General features: G+C 43.0%; 5 non-coding genes across 5 annotated transcripts; all 5 read left to right on the top strand.

The window, feature by feature from the left end:
• Positions 1-478: 478 nt before the first annotated feature.
• Positions 479-669, top strand: LOC141250073 (U2 spliceosomal RNA). The gene has a single exon (XR_012312440.1). It is a non-coding gene; the product is annotated as a U2 spliceosomal RNA (small nuclear RNA).
• Positions 670-1784: 1115 nt separating this feature from the next.
• On the top strand, positions 1785-1975 carry LOC141250071 (U2 spliceosomal RNA). Its single transcript, XR_012312439.1, has one exon. It is a non-coding gene; the product is annotated as a U2 spliceosomal RNA (small nuclear RNA).
• A 1115-nt stretch (positions 1976-3090) lies between these two features.
• Positions 3091-3281, top strand: LOC141250061 (U2 spliceosomal RNA). The gene has a single exon (XR_012312433.1). It is a non-coding gene; the product is annotated as a U2 spliceosomal RNA (small nuclear RNA).
• Positions 3282-4396: 1115 nt separating this feature from the next.
• LOC141250062 (U2 spliceosomal RNA) lies at positions 4397-4587 on the top strand. Its single transcript, XR_012312434.1, has one exon. It is a non-coding gene; the product is annotated as a U2 spliceosomal RNA (small nuclear RNA).
• A 6074-nt stretch (positions 4588-10661) lies between these two features.
• Positions 10662-10850, top strand: LOC141250064 (U2 spliceosomal RNA). The gene has a single exon (XR_012312435.1). It is a non-coding gene; the product is annotated as a U2 spliceosomal RNA (small nuclear RNA).
• Positions 10851-17593: the final 6743 nt, after the last annotated feature.

The raw sequence follows: 17593 nt of genomic DNA, 5'->3' as shown, positions 1-17593 counted from the left end.
ATTCAGCCAGCCAGGTATCCTGCCTGCAGTAGATGGAATGTGGCAATGGAACGCTGGCTGCGCGTGTCATAATAGGCTCTGAGCCTTTATATACCTGTGCACAGCAGCAGCCACCTTCAGTCTGCTGCTGGACAGCCAGCAGCAGCAGCAGCAGGAGAGGTATGTAATCAGCAGCCCTCCTGCTAAGGGTAGACAGCTGCTCGTTCCACCCCACCCCCCGCCTTAATTGGTTCTCCTCCCTTCCAACGGTGTTGAGGCGGGTGGGAACAGCAGGGGGTGAAGGTGCTGTGTTTAAAGAGGTGGAGTTATGCAGATCTAAAACGCGTGGATTGCAGCAGCAGCAAGCCAAAAAGTGCAGGCATGTAAGGGATCTAGAGGTTGACAACATGTCTTCTTAACGGGAGTCCAGGAGCTCATCTCCACAAATGGACTTTTCAGGATCCTTGGGTGGCTCCGTAGTTTGAAACCAATTCTGGTTATCGCTTCTCGGCCTTTTGGCTAAGATCAAGTGTAGTATCTGTTCTTATCAGTTTAATATCTGATACGTCCCCTATCTGGGGACCATATATTAAATGGATTTTTAGAACAGGGAGATGGAAAAAGAGCTTGCTCTGTCCACTCCACGCATTGACCTGGTATTGCAGTATCTCCAGGACCGGTGCACCCCTTCTTTAATGCAGTTTCTAAAATCAGAAAGAATTGAATTCAATGTTTTTTGTTCATTTTGCTTGTTTGTCGGATTTTGGGATGGACTCTTTGGCTTTGCTTTTCTTCTCCTCATTGGATTTTTCATGTTCAAAGTTGCAGAAGCCAGATTACAAGCTCATTTTGGTTCAACTTCAGCAACTGTGCATTGCATTGCCATGTAATGTGATGCAATGCTATCTTTCTAGCTCTCCCTTTTTACTTCCTTTTGGATAAACAGACATATTAGGCAAGCATTTTGGAGCTTTCACCTAAATAACTACAGGTGGTGAGATAAGCTGCACAATATAATTGACCTTTCAGTATATTGTTGCACACACACCATCTATTTAGCAAATGCCCTTGTTATCAACAGCAGCCTTTTAAACTCACCTGAGCTAACAGGTATGTGCGCTGGTTACTCTGCTGCGCTTAAAATTTCTTTTTTGGTTTGCTACAATGCCTTTTCTGAAACGTTGTCTCCCTCTGCTGGAACACTGACTTCTTTCATTTAATGCCTGCAGACTATAAAAGAGAACCCAACCCAAAAAGTTTGGTTGATTAGTCTGTGGCATTCTGTTAAATTGTTGCTTATGGCGGTCTCTGTGAGCTTCTCAGCGACATTCAGCCAGCCAGGTATCCTGCCTGCAGTAGATGGAATGTGGCAATGGAACGCTGGCTGCGCGTGTCATAATAGGCTCTGAGCCTTTATATACCTGTGCACAGCAGCAGCCACCTTCAGTCTGCTGCTGGACAGCCAGCAGCAGCAGCAGCAGGAGAGGTATGTAATCAGCAGCCCTCCTGCTAAGGGTAGACAGCTGCTCGTTCCACCCCACCCCCCGCCTTAATTGGTTCTCCTCCCTTCCAACGGTGTTGAGGCGGGTGGGAACAGCAGGGGGTGAAGGTGCTGTGTTTAAAGAGGTGGAGTTATGCAGATCTAAAACGCGTGGATTGCAGCAGCAGCAAGCCGAAAAGTGCAGGCATGTAAGGGATCTAGAGGTTGACAACATGTCTTCTTAACGGGAGTCCAGGAGCTCATCTCCACAAATGGACTTTTCAGGATCCTTGGGTGGCTCCGTAGTTTGAAACCAATTCTGGTTATCGCTTCTCGGCCTTTTGGCTAAGATCAAGTGTAGTATCTGTTCTTATCAGTTTAATATCTGATACGTCCCCTATCTGGGGACCATATATTAAATGGATTTTTAGAACAGGGAGATGGAAAAAGAGCTTGCTCTGTCCACTCCACGCATTGACCTGGTATTGCAGTATCTCCAGGACCGGTGCACCCCTTCTTTAATGCAGTTTCTAAAATCAGAAAGAATTGAATTCAATGTTTTTTGTTCATTTTGCTTGTTTGTCGGATTTTGGGATGGACTCTTTGGCTTTGCTTTTCTTCTCCTCATTGGATTTTTCATGTTCAAAGTTGCAGAAGCCAGATTACAAGCTCATTTTGGTTCAACTTCAGCAACTGTGCATTGCATTGCCATGTAATGTAATGCAATGCTATCTTTCTAGCTCTCCCTTTTTACTTCCTTTTGGATAAACAGACATATTAGGCAAGCATTTTGGAGCTTTCACCTAAATAACTACAGGTGGTGAGATAAGCTGCACAATATAATTGACCTTTCAGTATATTGTTGCACACACACCATCTATTTAGCAAATGCCCTTGTTATCAACAGCAGCCTTTTAAACTCACCTGAGCTAACAGGTATGTGCGCTGGTTACTCTGCTGCGCTTAAAATTTCTTTTTTCGTTTGCTACAATGCCTTTTCTGAAACGTTGTCTCCCTCTGCTGGAACACTGACTTCTTTCATTTAATGCCTGCAGACTATAAAAGAGAACCCAACCCAAAAAGTTTGGTTGATTAGTCTGTGGCATTCTGTTAAACTGTTGCTTATGGCGGTCTCTGTGAGCTTCTCAGCGACATTCAGCCAGCCAGGTATCCTGCCTGCAGTAGATGGAATGTGGCAATGGAACGCTGGCTGCGCGTGTCATAATAGGCTCTGAGCCTTTATATACCTGTGCACAGCAGCAGCCACCTTCAGTCTGCTGCTGGACAGCCAGCAGCAGCAGCAGCAGGAGAGGTATGTAATCAGCAGCCCTCCTGCTAAGGGTAGACAGCTGCTCGTTCCACCCCACCCCCCGCCTTAATTGGTTCTCCTCCCTTCCAACGGTGTTGAGGCGGGTGGGAACAGCAGGGGGTGAAGGTGCTGTGTTTAAAGAGGTGGAGTTATGCAGATCTAAAACGCGTGGATTGCAGCAGCAGCAAGCCGAAAAGTGCAGGCATGTAAGGGATCTAGAGGTTGACAACATGTCTTCTTAACGGGAGTCCAGGAGCTCATCTCCACAAATGGACTTTTCAGGATCCTTGGGTGGCTCCGTAGTTTGAAACCAATTCTGGTTATCGCTTCTCGGCCTTTTGGCTAAGATCAAGTGTAGTATCTGTTCTTATCAGTTTAATATCTGATACGTCCCCTATCTGGGGACCATATATTAAATGGATTTTTAGAACAGGGAGATGGAAAAAGAGCTTGCTCTGTCCACTCCACGCATTGACCTGGTATTGCAGTATCTCCAGGACCGGTGCACCCCTTCTTTAATGCAGTTTCTAAAATCAGAAAGAATTGAATTCAATGTTTTTTGTTCATTTTGCTTGTTTGTCGGATTTTGGGATGGACTCTTTGGCTTTGCTTTTCTTCTCCTCATTGGATTTTTCATGTTCAAAGTTGCAGAAGCCAGATTACAAGCTCATTTTGGTTCAACTTCAGCAACTGTGCATTGCATTGCCATGTAATGTAATGCAATGCTATCTTTCTAGCTCTCCCTTTTTACTTCCTTTTGGATAAACAGACATATTAGGCAAGCATTTTGGAGCTTTCACCTAAATAACTACAGGTGGTGAGATAAGCTGCACAATATAATTGACCTTTCAGTATATTGTTGCACACACACCATCTATTTAGCAAATGCCCTTGTTATCAACAGCAGCCTTTTAAACTCACCTGAGCTAACAGGTATGTGCGCTGGTTACTCTGCTGCGCTTAAAATTTCTTTTTTCGTTTGCTACAATGCCTTTTCTGAAACGTTGTCTCCCTCTGCTGGAACACTGACTTCTTTCATTTAATGCCTGCAGACTATAAAAGAGAACCCAACCCAAAAAGTTTGGTTGATTAGTCTGTGGCATTCTGTTAAACTGTTGCTTATGGCGGTCTCTGTGAGCTTCTCAGCGACATTCAGCCAGCCAGGTATCCTGCCTGCAGTAGATGGAATGTGGCAATGGAACGCTGGCTGCGCGTGTCATAATAGGCTCTGAGCCTTTATATACCTGTGCACAGCAGCAGCCACCTTCAGTCTGCTGCTGGACAGCCAGCAGCAGCAGCAGCAGGAGAGGTATGTAATCAGCAGCCCTCCTGCTAAGGGTAGACAGCTGCTCGTTCCACCCCACCCCCCGCCTTAATTGGTTCTCCTCCCTTCCAACGGTGTTGAGGCGGGTGGGAACAGCAGGGGGTGAAGGTGCTGTGTTTAAAGAGGTGGAGTTATGCAGATCTAAAACGCGTGGATTGCAGCAGCAGCAAGCCGAAAAGTGCAGGCATGTAAGGGATCTAGAGGTTGACAACATGTCTTCTTAACGGGAGTCCAGGAGCTCATCTCCACAAATGGACTTTTCAGGATCCTTGGGTGGCTCCGTAGTTTGAAACCAATTCTGGTTATCGCTTCTCGACCTTTTGGCTAAGATCAAGTGTAGTATCTGTTCTTATCAGTTTAATATCTGATACGTCCCCTATCTGGGGACCATATATTAAATGGATTTTTAGAACAGGGAGATGGAAAAAGAGCTTGCTCTGTCCACTCCACGCATTGACCTGGTATTGCAGTATCTCCAGGACCGGTGCACCCCTTCTTTAATGCAGTTTCTAAAATCAGAAAGAATTGAATTCAATGTTTTTTGTTCATTTTGCTTGTTTGTCGGATTTTGGGATGGACTCTTTGGCTTTGCTTTTCTTCTCCTCATTGGATTTTTCATGTTCAAAGTTGCAGAAGCCAGATTACAAGCTCATTTTGGTTCAACTTCAGCAACTGTGCATTGCATTGCCATGTAATGTAATGCAATGCTATCTTTCTAGCTCTCCCTTTTTACTTCCTTTTGGATAAACAGACATATTAGGCAAGCATTTTGGAGCTTTCACCTAAATAACTACAGGTGGTGAGATAAGCTGCACAATATAATTGACCTTTCAGTATATTGTTGCACACACACCATCTATTTAGCAAATGCCCTTGTTATCAACAGCAGCCTTTTAAACTCACCTGAGCTAACAGGTATGTGCGCTGGTTACTCTGCTGCGCTTAAAATTTCTTTTTTGGTTTGCTACAATGCCTTTTCTGAAACGTTGTCTCCCTCTGCTGGAACACTGACTTCTTTCATTTAATGCCTGCAGACTATAAAAGAGAACCCAACCCAAAAAGTTTGGTTGATTAGTCTGTGGCATTCTGTTAAACTGTTGCTTATGGCGGTCTCTGTGAGCTTCTCAGCGACATTCAGCCAGCCAGGTATCCTGCCTGCAGTAGATGGAATGTGGCAATGGAACGCTGGCTGCGCGTGTCATAATAGGCTCTGAGCCTTTATATACCTGTGCACAGCAGCAGCCACCTTCAGTCTGCTGCTGGACAGCCAGCAGCAGCAGCAGCAGGAGAGGTATGTAATCAGCAGCCCTCCTGCTAAGGGTAGACAGCTGCTCGTTCCACCCCACCCCCCGCCTTAATTGGTTCTCCTCCCTTCCAACGGTGTTGAGGCGGGTGGGAACAGCAGGGGGTGAAGGTGCTGTGTTTAAAGAGGTGGAGTTATGCAGATCTAAAACGCGTGGATTGCAGCAGCAGCAAGCCGAAAAGTGCAGGCATGTAAGGGATCTAGAGGTTGACAACATGTCTTCTTAACGGGAGTCCAGGAGCTCATCTCCACAAATGGACTTTTCAGGATCCTTGGGTGGCTCCGTAGTTTGAAACCAATTCTGGTTATCGCTTCTCGGGCTTTTGGCAAGATCAGTGGTGGTTTTCTGCTGCTGGTGTTGTTTGGAGGGCAGTTGTGACTGGGGTTCCCCCTTGTGGGGCCCTAGTGTGCGATTGAGCGGCGATTGTGTTTATCTGCTGTAAAAATGGTGGAGAAAACACGTGGATTAGAGGACTCGGTCCGTCTGAAGGTGGCTGCAGGTCATGAAGGAGAAATCGGTTTGGACCAAGTTTGCGTTGATGTCTTGAAGAACATTAATGGCTTGAAGGTAACGGATGTATTGGCACTGCAGGATTTTCAGAAACAAGGAATTTATGATATCACTTTTGTTTCTTTGAGTATTTGCCAGAGAGTCTACATGGAGTTGGTACGAATGAAGGAAGAAAAGGAATTGAAATGCCTAGAGTTTATTGCACTGGAACCTCTGTTCCAGCAGACATATAAGTATGTGGTTGTGCACATGTATAACCCTAAAGTTCCGGATGAGACTGTTTCCAATTTTTTAGCTCGGTATTGCAGTGAGGTTAAATTTTTGGGAAGAATGAAGAACAAATACAATTATCTAAATGGCAAGAGGAGATATGTTGTAAAACTGAGACCGGATGATAGAGCTATTGGGGGTGCCAAGAGCATTCCTGCACAGTTTTCTATCGGAGGAGAAAGGGGATTTTGTTTTTATAATGGACAGATGGAATATTGTAGGAAGTGTCATGAGTTTGGACATGTTCAGAAAGATTGTCCAGTGCAAGGTGATGTTTGTAGAGGTTGTGGGAAATCTGGGCATGTTGCAAGTGGTTGCCCAATGAATAAGGTGTGTGATTTGTGTGGACATGCAGATCACCTTGCAAGGAAATGTAGATTGTGGGCTCAGATTCCTAGGTCACAGGTGGACGCTGAAGAGAGGCAGAAGAAGACTCGGCAGGAAAGTGGGGAGGAGGGCGAAGGCTCAGACTCAGAGGGGGAAAGCCAAAAACAAGATGGTGGTAGGGGAAGAGACCATGCGGTGCCCAAGATGGAGGAAAAGGGGCGGAGCCAGAAGAAAGTTGGTTTGAGGGAGGGGCTGGAAGTAATAAACAAAGTAGCTGATGTGCATGGCCCGGGTGATGGGATGGATTTGTCTAATATGGCGGAGTCAGTGAATCCTGTTTTGGGAAGAGATGGGGGTGAGGAAATGGAGGTTTTGGAGGAGGAGGATTCTGATTCGGATGGAACTATAACCCCTCAGCAGCGTGATAGGGTTAACAGTGATTGGAGTGAAAATGAGGAGGAAGATGATGGCAAGGAGGAGAGTTATGCCTCCGTGATTAAAAGAAGTAAGGTGGAGGGGTGTTGGTCTGGGGGGCAGGAAGATCCAGTCTCCCTAAGACCAGGTTATTCTAACAGGGACTCGAGTTCTGAGTCGCCTGATATACGTAGAAAAGTGGGTGGCAGGAGTGGGTTTTCTCCTGGTTCATGATGGATCGGGTATGGTGGAGATTTTTTCCTGTTGTTATGATGGCGTTGTGTGTTGCTTCTCTGAATGTACGAGGGATTGGTTCTGCTTGTAGGAGAGCAGGGATACTGGAGTACATTGAGAGTGTGAATGCAGATATTGTCTGTCTGCAGGAATGTGTAATTAAATCTGCCCCGCATGAGAGTGAGTGGAATAAGGGGCAATCTTTTTGGTCCCCATGCTCAGAAAACAGGAATGAAGGGGTGGGCATTTTACTGTGTAATTCCAGTCTAAAGGTTTTAGAGTTTAAAGTAATCATACCTGGGAGATGTCTGTTTTTATTAGTGGATTTTTTAGGTCAGCGGGTACGGGTTTTTAATGTTTATGCCCCTGCTGATAAACAAGCAAGAGTTGGGTTTTTGGAGTCTCTAAAGTTGTTTTTACCAGGCAGAGACTTCACTATAGTGGCTGGAGATTTTAATTGTGTCAGATCCGCAAAAGATCGTAAGAGCTCTACGGAAGGTAGGACTGATGTTACGTCTAATATTTTAAATCAGATTGTGCAGGATTTACGCTACACGGATGCTGGTCTGATGGTTGGGCCAAGTGATAAGTTCACATACATATCAGATAGTGGACGTAGTGTTTCCCGAATTGACTATGTTTTTATGTCTGAAGGGATTAAGGTGGCCAAGTGCAACCACGTGATGACGACTTTTTCTGACCACAAGATGATAGTGGTAGATCTGTGTATAGCTGAGTCCCTGGCTTTTGGAAAGGGACTCTGGAAGCTGAACGTAAGCCTGCTGGAAGAGGAGAGTGTTAAGGTTGGTTTTAATAAAGTGTTTTTGTCTTGTGTGTCTGAACAGCACCTTTTTAAAGATTTGCTAGAGTGGTGGGACTGGGCTAAGGAGAAATTTGCATGTTATTTTAAAGGGGTGTGTTTTAGGAGAGCGAAAGCCAAAAGGGATCATGATGCTGCTGTTATTTCAAAATTGGAAGTACTCCATAAGTTTAAGAGAGCGGGGATGGAGGTGGATAAAGAGATTGCAGATTTGAAGGACGAACTGAAGAAGATACTTATTGAAAAAGGGAAGACTATTATGTTTAAGGCAAAAATAAAGCACATGGAGGAAAATGAGCAATGTTCGAGATACTTTTTTAAAAAATGTTTTAAACCTAAAGGGGTTTTTAAGTCTGTTTTTTCTCCTGCAGGGGAGGTATCTGGGGATGAGATGATTGGCAGTATTCTTTCCTTTTATGAAACACTCTTCTCTAACGATAGTAGAGCCAGTGATGCGGAAATTAATGATTATTGCAAAGTATTAACTAATAATATTCCTGAGGAGAAAATTGGGTTTTTAAGTGAGAAGGTTGGGAAAGATGAAATTAGACGGGCAGTGGATGGCTTGGCGAAAGGCAAGATGCCAGGCTGTGATGGTCTTCCTGCTGAATTTTATGTTAGATTTTGGGATATTATAGGTGTGGAGTTTTCCCGGGTGGTGCAATATGGTTTTACTCATGGGATTTTATCGGTTTCTATGCGTAGGGGGATTGTTACGCTGATTCATAAGAAAGGGGACATGAGGGATATTAAAAATTGGAGGCCCATAACATTGTTAAACAGTGATTACAAAATTATTTCTAAAATTGTGGCTGGTAGACTGGCAGATGTGATAGGTGATATGGTGGGGGAGTATCAGGCATGTGCAGTGCCTGGTAGGAAAATTTCAGATAATTTGCTGCTTCTAAGAGACTTAATTTATCAGGCTAATTTGAATAAGAATGCTCTTTTGTTACAGTCGGTGGACCTGGAGAAAGCCTTTGATAAAATATCACATAGATTTTTGTTCTCTGCTTTAAGTCACCTTGGTGTTCCGGATAAATTATTGATGGTCATTAAGAGTTTTTATTGTGGGGTCAGTAGCCAGATTTTAGTTAATGGGCATGTGAGTTCCAGTTTTAATATTTTATCGGGAGTTAGGCAGGGTTGTCCCCTGTCACCAATTCTTTTTATCTGTGTGGTGGAGGCCCTTTTAAAAAGTGTGCAAGTTGACAAGTGTGTGGCTGGTGTTTTTATTCCTGGGGGATCCGGGGGTCCAGTCAAGTCTTTAAGTTATATGGATGATATTGTTTTTACTTGTGGTTCACAGGCGGATCTCAATAGAGTGAATTTGCACGTAAGGATTTTTTGTTGTGTGGCTGGTATGGCGGTGAATTGGGGAAAGTGCCAGCTTTGTAACTTTGGGAGGCAGGTTGAGGTTAACGTGGCAGGAGTGGAGAGTAGGGAGGAAATTGAGGTTCTTGGTGTCATCTTTGAGAAGGAACTGAAAGGGAAAAGCAGCCTGAAGATTCTAGAAGACAAAATGGATCAGAAGTTGAACTTTTGGAAACTAAGGAACCTGTCGCTGAGAGGGAAAGTGCTGGTAATCAAGTCTGTGATTCTCCCGCTTCTGCTGTACACTGCTTTGATTTTCCCACCTGCTGTGCTTTGGACAAAGAGAGTGACAAGGAAACTGTTTGTGTTTTTTTGGGGATCCAAAATGGAGAAACTAAGAAGAGGAATGGTTATGTGTTCTGTGGAAAATGGGGGTTGTGATTTTCCTAACATTGACTTATTTTTAAGAATGCATTATTCTTTGAACATTTATAAATTATCCCAGTGCAATAACAGGACTGCGGACATGTGCAAATATTTAGCAGGACGGCTTTTCCAGAAATGGAGCTGGTGTGAGAAGGATTTAAGAAAACCAGTTTCGTTTGTGATACCGTTTTTTTATGTGGTGCTTAGGTCCTTCTATGATCAAAATGGGATAAGCTCCATGGTTAGACCGGACAAAAAACTGATTGTCTCAGGTATTAAGAAGAAGGAGATGTTATGTGATGTGCCGTTTTGTAATAATGCACAGTCTGGACAGGTGTGGAAGCTTTTTTTCATGCGTGGAATCAGCAACAGACAGAAGGATGTAACCTGGATGGCGTTGCATGGATGCTTGCCAACAAGGGCTTTTTTGAATGACCGGGGGATAAAGGTTCAAGAACTATGTCCTAGGGAAGGTTGCAATAAGGTGGAAACAATACAGCATATTTTTTGGGACTGTTTTTTTGCTAAAAAAGTTTTTACCTTGTTGTCACGTATGTTTGTTGCTTTAGTTGGTTTTCATTGTTTCGATTTTGAAAGGATTTTAATAGGTCAAGATTTTAAGTACTCGCAAAGGAAGCGGGCAAGCTGGATTATTTTTGTCATATATAAAGAGGTTTTATGGGACGTTCGGAATTTGGTGATTTTTAAAAAGATTGTTTTTTCCCCCATGGAATGCAGAAAGATTTTTCTTGCTAGACTGTTTTATGCCTATTTATTGGATAAAAAGAAGTATGGTGAGACAGCAGCAGAAGCACTCTGGAACTTTTCACATTGGACTTCTTACAGTAAGTAACAGTTAATTGCAGGGTTGTGTTTTTTGGGATTTTGTTTTTGTTTTTCCGAATGATGATTTGAGAACCCATTATGTGAATATGCGCTATGATGCATAAATTAATGTGGGTCTTAATCTGAGGAAAAAAAAAAAATCTGTTCTTATCAGTTTAATATCTGATACGTCCCCTATCTGGGGACCATATATTAAATGGATTTTTAGAACAGGGAGATGGAAAAAGAGCTTGCTCTGTCCACTCCACGCATTGACCTGGTATTGCAGTATCTCCAGGACCGGTGCACCCCTTCTTTAATGCAGTTTCTAAAATCAGAAAGAATTGAATTCAATGTTTTTTGTTCATTTTGCTTGTTTGTCGGATTTTGGGATGGACTCTTTGGCTTTGCTTTTCTTCTCCTCATTGGATTTTTCATGTTCAAAGTTGCAGAAGCCAGATTACAAGCTCATTTTGGTTCAACTTCAGCAACTGTGCATTGCATTGCCATGTAATGTAATGCAATGCTATCTTTCTAGCTCTCCCTTTTTACTTCCTTTTGGATAAACAGACATATTAGGCAAGCATTTTGGAGCTTTCACCTAAATAACTACAGGTGGTGAGATAAGCTGCACAATATAATTGACCTTTCAGTATATTGTTGCACACACACCATCTATTTAGCAAATGCCCTTGTTATCAACAGCAGCCTTTTAAACTCACCTGAGCTAACAGGTATGTGCGCTGGTTACTCTGCTGCGCTTAAAATTTCTTTTTTGGTTTGCTACAATGCCTTTTCTGAAACGTTGTCTCCCTCTGCTGGAACACTGACTTCTTTCATTTAATGCCTGCAGACTATAAAAGAGAACCCAACCCAAAAAGTTTGGTTGATTAGTCTGTGGCATTCTGTTAAACTGTTGCTTATGGCGGTCTCTGTGAGCTTCTCAGCGACATTCAGCCAGCCAGGTATCCTGCCTGCAGTAGATGGAATGTGGCAATGGAACGCTGGCTGCGCGTGTCATAATAGGCTCTGAGCCTTTATATACCTGTGCACAGCAGCAGCCACCTTCAGTCTGCTGCTGGACAGCCAGCAGCAGCAGCAGCAGGAGAGGTATGTAATCAGCAGCCCTCCTGCTAAGGGTAGACAGCTGCTCGTTCCACCCCACCCCCCGCCTTAATTGGTTCTCCTCCCTTCCAACGGTGTTGAGGCGGGTGGGAACAGCAGGGGGTGAAGGTGCTGTGTTTAAAGAGGTGGAGTTATGCAGATCTAAAACGCGTGGATTGCAGCAGCAGCAAGCCGAAAAGTGCAGGCATGTAAGGGATCTAGAGGTTGACAACATGTCTTCTTAACGGGAGTCCAGGAGCTCATCTCCACAAATGGACTTTTCAGGATCCTTGGGTGGCTCCGTAGTTTGAAACCAATTCTGGTTATCGCTTCTCGGGCTTTTGGCAAGATCAGTGGTGGTTTTCTGCTGCTGGTGTTGTTTGGAGGGCAGTTGTGACTGGGGTTCCCCCTTGTGGGGCCCTAGTGTGCGATTGAGCGGCGATTGTGTTTATCTGCTGTAAAAATGGTGGAGAAAACACGTGGATTAGAGGACTCGGTCCGTCTGAAGGTGGCTGCAGGTCATGAAGGAGAAATCGGTTTGGACCAAGTTTGCGTTGATGTCTTGAAGAACATTAATGGCTTGAAGGTAACGGATGTATTGGCACTGCAGGATTTTCAGAAACAAGGAATTTATGATATCACTTTTGTTTCTTTGAGTATTTGCCAGAGAGTCTACATGGAGTTGGTACGAATGAAGGAAGAAAAGGAATTGAAATGCCTAGAGTTTATTGCACTGGAACCTCTGTTCCAGCAGACATATAAGTATGTGGTTGTGCACATGTATAACCCTAAAGTTCCGGATGAGACTGTTTCCAATTTTTTAGCTCGGTATTGCAGTGAGGTTAAATTTTTGGGAAGAATGAAGAACAAATACAATTATCTAAATGGCAAGAGGAGATATGTTGTAAAACTGAGACCGGATGATAGAGCTATTGGGGGTGCCAAGAGCATTCCTGCACAGTTTTCTATCGGAGGAGAAAGGGGATTTTGTTTTTATAATGGACAGATGGAATATTGTAGGAAGTGTCATGAGTTTGGACATGTTCAGAAAGATTGTCCAGTGCAAGGTGATGTTTGTAGAGGTTGTGGGAAATCTGGGCATGTTGCAAGTGGTTGCCCAATGAATAAGGTGTGTGATTTGTGTGGACATGCAGATCACCTTGCAAGGAAATGTAGATTGTGGGCTCAGATTCCTAGGTCACAGGTGGACGCTGAAGAGAGGCAGAAGAAGACTCGGCAGGAAAGTGGGGAGGAGGGCGAAGGCTCAGACTCAGAGGGGGAAAGCCAAAAACAAGATGGTGGTAGGGGAAGAGACCATGCGGTGCCCAAGATGGAGGAAAAGGGGCGGAGCCAGAAGAAAGTTGGTTTGAGGGAGGGGCTGGAAGTAATAAACAAAGTAGCTGATGTGCATGGCCCGGGTGATGGGATGGATTTGTCTAATATGGCGGAGTCAGTGAATCCTGTTTTGGGAAGAGATGGGGGTGAGGAAATGGAGGTTTTGGAGGAGGAGGATTCTGATTCGGATGGAACTATAACCCCTCAGCAGCGTGATAGGGTTAACAGTGATTGGAGTGAAAATGAGGAGGAAGATGATGGCAAGGAGGAGAGTTATGCCTCCGTGATTAAAAGAAGTAAGGTGGAGGGGTGTTGGTCTGGGGGGCAGGAAGATCCAGTCTCCCTAAGACCAGGTTATTCTAACAGGGACTCGAGTTCTGAGTCGCCTGATATACGTAGAAAAGTGGGTGGCAGGAGTGGGTTTTCTCCTGGTTCATGATGGATCGGGTATGGTGGAGATTTTTTCCTGTTGTTATGATGGCGTTGTGTGTTGCTTCTCTGAATGTACGAGGGATTGGTTCTGCTTGTAGGAGAGCAGGGATACTGGAGTACATTGAGAGTGTGAATGCAGATATTGTCTGTCTGCAGGAATGTGTAATTAAATCTGCCCCGCATGAGAGTGAGTGGAATAAGGGGCAATCTTTTTGGTCCCCATGCTCAGAAAACAGGAATGAAGGGGTGGGCATTTTACTGTGTAATTCCAGTCTAAAGGTTTTAGAGTTTAAAGTAATCATACCTGGGAGATGTCTGTTTTTATTAGTGGATTTTTTAGGTCAGCGGGTACGGGTTTTTAATGTTTATGCCCCTGCTGATAAACAAGCAAGAGTTGGGTTTTTGGAGTCTCTAAAGTTGTTTTTACCAGGCAGAGACTTCACTATAGTGGCTGGAGATTTTAATTGTGTCAGATCCGCAAAAGATCGTAAGAGCTCTACGGAAGGTAGGACTGATGTTACGTCTAATATTTTAAATCAGATTGTGCAGGATTTACGCTACACGGATGCTGGTCTGATGGTTGGGCCAAGTGATAAGTTCACATACATATCAGATAGTGGACGTAGTGTTTCCCGAATTGACTATGTTTTTATGTCTGAAGGGATTAAGGTGGCCAAGTGCAACCACGTGATGACGACTTTTTCTGACCACAAGATGATAGTGGTAGATCTGTGTATAGCTGAGTCCCTGGCTTTTGGAAAGGGACTCTGGAAGCTGAACGTAAGCCTGCTGGAAGAGGAGAGTGTTAAGGTTGGTTTTAATAAAGTGTTTTTGTCTTGTGTGTCTGAACAGCACCTTTTTAAAGATTTGCTAGAGTGGTGGGACTGGGCTAAGGAGAAATTTGCATGTTATTTTAAAGGGGTGTGTTTTAGGAGAGCGAAAGCCAAAAGGGATCATGATGCTGCTGTTATTTCAAAATTGGAAGTACTCCATAAGTTTAAGAGAGCGGGGATGGAGGTGGATAAAGAGATTGCAGATTTGAAGGACGAACTGAAGAAGATACTTATTGAAAAAGGGAAGACTATTATGTTTAAGGCAAAAATAAAGCACATGGAGGAAAATGAGCAATGTTCGAGATACTTTTTTAAAAAATGTTTTAAACCTAAAGGGGTTTTTAAGTCTGTTTTTTCTCCTGCAGGGGAGGTATCTGGGGATGAGATGATTGGCAGTATTCTTTCCTTTTATGAAACACTCTTCTCTAACGATAGTAGAGCCAGTGATGCGGAAATTAATGATTATTGCAAAGTATTAACTAATAATATTCCTGAGGAGAAAATTGGGTTTTTAAGTGAGGAGGTTGGGAAAGATGAAATTAGACGGGCAGTGGATGGCTTGGCGAAAGGCAAGACGCCAGGCTGTGATGGTCTTCCTGCTGAATTTTATGTTAGATTTTGGGATATTATAGGTGTGGAGTTTTCCCGGGTGGTGCAATATGGTTTTACTCATGGGATTTTATCGGTTTCTATGCGTAGGGGGATTGTTACGCTGATTCATAAGAAAGGGGACATGAGGGATATTAAAAATTGGAGGCCCATAACATTGTTAAACAGTGATTACAAAATTATTTCTAAAATTGTGGCTGGTAGACTGGCAGATGTGATAGGTGATATGGTGGGGGAGTATCAGGCATGTGCAGTGCCTGGTAGGAAAATTTCAGATAATTTGCTGCTTCTAAGAGACTTAATTTATCAGGCTAATTTGAATAAGAATGCTCTTTTGTTACAGTCGGTGGACCTGGAGAAAGCCTTTGATAAAATATCACATAGATTTTTGTTCTCTGCTTTAAGTCACCTTGGTGTTCCGGATAAATTATTGATGGTCATTAAGAGTTTTTATTGTGGGGTCAGTAGCCAGATTTTAGTTAATGGGCATGTGAGTTCCAGTTTTAATATTTTATCGGGAGTTAGGCAGGGTTGTCCCCTGTCACCAATTCTTTTTATCTGTGTGGTGGAGGCCCTTTTAAAAAGTGTGCAAGTTGACAAGTGTGTGGCTGGTGTTTTTATTCCTGGGGGATCCGGGGGTCCAGTCAAGTCTTTAAGTTATATGGATGATATTGTTTTTACTTGTGCTTCACAGGCGGATCTCAATAGAGTGAATTTGCACGTAAGGATTTTTTGTTGTGTGGCTGGTATGGCGGTGAATTGGGGAAAGTGCCAGCTTTGTAACTTTGGGAGGCAGGTTGAGGTTAACGTGGCAGGAGTGGAGAGTAGGGAGGAAATTGAGGTTCTTGGTGTCATCTTTGAGAAGGAACTGAAAGGGAAAAGCAGCCTGAAGATTCTAGAAGACAAAATGGATCAGAAGTTGAACTTTTGGAAACTAAGGAACCTGTCGCTGAGAGGGAAAGTGCTGGTAATCAAGTCTGTGATTCTCCCGCTTCTGCTGTACACTGCTTTGATTTTCCCACCTGCTGTGCTTTGGACAAAGAGAGTGACAAGGAAACTGTTTGTGTTTTTTTGGGGATCCAAAATGGAGAAACTAAGAAGAGGAATGGTTATGTGTTCTGTGGAAAATGGGGGTTGTGATTTTCCTAACATTGACTTATTTTTAAGAATGCATTATTCTTTGAACATTTATAAATTATCCCAGTGCAATAACAGGACTGCGGACATGTGCAAATATTTAGCAGGACGGCTTTTCCAGAAATGGAGCTGGTGTGAGAAGGATTTAAGAAAACCAGTTTCGTTTGTGATACCGTTTTTTTATGTGGTGCTTAGGTCCTTCTATGATCAAAATGGGATAAGCTCCATGGTTAGACCGGACAAAAAACTGATTGTCTCAGGTATTAAGAAGAAGGAGATGTTATGTGATGTGCCGTTTTGTAATAATGCACAGTCTGGACAGGTGTGGAAGCTTTTTTTCATGCGTGGAATCAGCAACAGACAGAAGGATGTAACCTGGATGGCGTTGCATGGATGCTTGCCAACAAGGGCTTTTTTGAATGACCGGGGGATAAAGGTTCAAGAACTATGTCCTAGGGAAGGTTGCAATAAGGTGGAAACAATACAGCATATTTTTTGGGACTGTTTTTTTGCTAAAAAAGTTTTTACCTTGTTGTCACGTATGTTTGTTGCTTTAGTTGGTTTTCATTGTTTCGATTTTGAAAGGATTTTAATAGGTCAAGATTTTAAGTACTCGCAAAGGAAGCGGGCAAGCTGGATTATTTTTGTCATATATAAAGAGGTTTTATGGGACGTTCGGAATTTGGTGATTTTTAAAAAGATTGTTTTTTCCCCCATGGAATGCAGAAAGATTTTTCTTGCTAGACTGTTTTATGCCTATTTATTGGATAAAAAGAAGTATGGTGAGACAGCAGCAGAAGCACTCTGGAACTTTTCACATTGGACTTCTTACAGTAAGTAACAGTTAATTGCAGGGTTGTGTTTTTTGGGATTTTGTTTTTGTTGTTCCGAATGATGATTTGAGAACCCGTTATGTGAATATGCGCTATGATGCATAAATTAATGTGGGTCTTAATCTGAGGAAAAAAAAAAAATCTGTTCTTATCAGTTTAACCCCTTAAGCCCCGCGGGTGGTTTGCACGTTAATGACCGGGCCAATTTTTACAATTCTGACCACTGTCACTTTATGAGGTAATTACTCTCGAACGCTTCAACGGATCCCCCTGATTCTGAGATTATTTTTTCGTGACATATTGTACTTCATGATTGTGGAAAAATTTCTTCGATATCACTTGCGTTTATTTGTGAAAAAAACGGAAATTTGGCGAAAATTTTGAAAATTTTGCAATTTTCAAAATTTGAATTTTTAAGCCCTGAAATCAGAGCGATATGTCACACAAAAGAGTTAATAAATAACATTTCCCACATGTCTACTTTACATCAGCACAATTTTGGAACCAAAATTTTTTTTTGTTAGGGAGCTATAAGGGTTAAAAGTTGACCAGCGATTTCTCATTTTTCCAACAAAATTTACAAAACCATTTTTTTAGGGACCACATCACATTTGAAGTCACTTTGAGAGGTCTTTATGACAGAAAATACCCAAAAGTGACACCATTCTAAAAACTGCACCCCTCAAGGTGCTCAAAACCACATTCAAGAACTTTATTAACCCTTCAGGTGCTTCACAGGAATTTTTTGAATGTGGAAGAAAAAAATGAACATTT

The sequence above is a fragment of the Phyllobates terribilis genome, unplaced genomic scaffold (assembly GCF_046119375.1).
Source record: "Phyllobates terribilis strain yellow unplaced genomic scaffold, ASM4611937v1 Scaffold_5324__1_contigs__length_52526, whole genome shotgun sequence".
Taxonomy (NCBI): Eukaryota; Metazoa; Chordata; class Amphibia; order Anura; family Dendrobatidae; genus Phyllobates; species Phyllobates terribilis.
The sequence above is the reverse complement of the archived record's forward strand: the minus strand, read 5'-3'. Positions and strand labels throughout refer to the sequence as shown.